This window comes from Quercus suber, unplaced genomic scaffold (assembly GCF_002906115.3).
Source record: "Quercus suber isolate HL8 unplaced genomic scaffold, Cork oak 2.0 scaffold_1005, whole genome shotgun sequence".
Lineage (NCBI taxonomy): Eukaryota > Viridiplantae > Streptophyta > Magnoliopsida > Fagales > Fagaceae > Quercus > Quercus suber.
Window position 1 is genome coordinate 147,137 of NW_027070420.1, and position 1,784 is coordinate 148,920.

A 1,784-nucleotide genomic window follows, 5' to 3' on the forward strand; every position below is an offset into this window, starting at 1 on the left:
ACTAGTTTTGAATCCTTCGTTTATGACTTGGATATTTTTCAGGAATCAAACTTCTATCACTTCCCCTAAGGAAACGTATGAACGATATATTAGTCTATAATATATTGGTCATCTTTGACTTTTTGTGGATAAACGATATATTAGTCTATTCAATTCTTTGTTCAAACTTCTTCGTTTTTTTGGAGAAAAATTCTTTGTTCAAACTTATGACATCTTCAATTGTGTTTACTTGCGGCATATCGCACATTTTTTCTAAATCGACAATCTCCTTTGCTAATTGCTCGACACGTTGAAAATTAAGAAAGCAAGAATTATAAAGCAATTCGGACAAGAAATCGACTGGTAGGGAATCTAGAGCTTTTCTACATAAAAAGAGTTTGAAATGTTTGTATTTCATTATCATAGCACCACAATGGGCAAAACCATTATCTTTTCCTTTTTGGAAGACAAAACTTCTTTTGTATTTGCATCTCTTTGGCCAGCTAGCTAGTTGGCGGTGCCCCAACTTAATAACATCTATTCCTGAGTAAAACAAAAACAATTCTTTTTTTTTTTTTTAAAGAATTTTATTTGTGGAGAAATTATTCACTTTCACAAAAAGAACCTCCCTCTTCTCATAAGGATGTGTTTTTATTTTTATTTTTTATTTTTTGAGAAACTCATAAGGATGTGTTTTGATAGTACTTAACCATTCCTAATGGATAGAATTTGAGTTCAATTCTATCCCTCATTTATTGTAATGGGACAAATAATACATTTCTAATAGTTTATAAGTGCTTGTGAGGTGTTTTTGGGTGGAGTGAGGGAGAAGGCTATGATTCAAGTTTTAAAGAGGGAGTTTTACCGTTCCCACACAAATACACTTAGATTAAGTTAGAATAAAATTTCTATCTTGTATAAAAAAATAATAATAATAATGTTTATTTAAATTATTCACTTTCACGGAAATAATCTCCCTCCCCCGATAAGAATGTGATTTGATAGTACTAAATCATTCCTAATGGATAGAATCTGAGTTCAATTCCATCCCTCATTTATTGTAATGGGAACAAATAATACATTTTTTATACATCCTAATCTTTCATTTATATATTATTATTATTATTATTATCAATAAAGCCTCTCTATTACATCTGATATTATTCTTATCAGCCCAAAAAGATCTTTTGTCTATCCCCAAATAAAGATATTAGGTGTGGGGCCCGTGGGCCTAATAGCCTCGGCCCATCGGATAGTAGGCCCAAGGACAGCGCCGAGGAGGACTGACCAGCCAAGACTAAGTCAGGTAAAACCTCTGTTGTGACCCACGCCGAGGACCTGTTCGTCCTCGGCATTCTAAGGATAACTTTCGGGAGGGGACAAGCTCAGAGCAAGCTGTCACATTCGCACTTAATGCATTCACCTAACCCCTCTGGCCGCATTAATTGGGATATAACCCATTGGCAGGGCAACGTTGATCAGAGTGAACCACTTGAGTACTGATAAGGCCTCTGATGGGACGGACGGCCAAAAGAAAGGCAAATGAATGATCAACAGATGGAATCAGGAGATAGGCAGATGGAAACTATATAAGAAAAGCAAGTAAAGTAAGAAAAGGGGGGGGGGGAAAGAGAGAGAACAAGAAGGCCTCCTCGGCCACGGGCCGAGGAGCATTCCCCCATTTGTAAAGAAAACTCTTAATATTTTTTATAAAGAAAGTTCATGCATGGTGATCGACGGCCAGCACCTAAACCTTTAACCCACTCTCTATAAATTTATTGTTTGGGCTTGTTGGGCTGAAAACC

General features: G+C 36.2%; 1 protein-coding gene across 1 annotated transcript in view; it reads right to left on the minus strand.

The window, feature by feature from the left end:
- LOC112032169 (monosaccharide-sensing protein 2) overlaps positions 1–1,784 on the minus strand; it is a 9,480-nt gene that overhangs the window by 695 nt on the left and 7,001 nt on the right. The gene's annotated exons all lie outside the window — the stretch shown is intronic.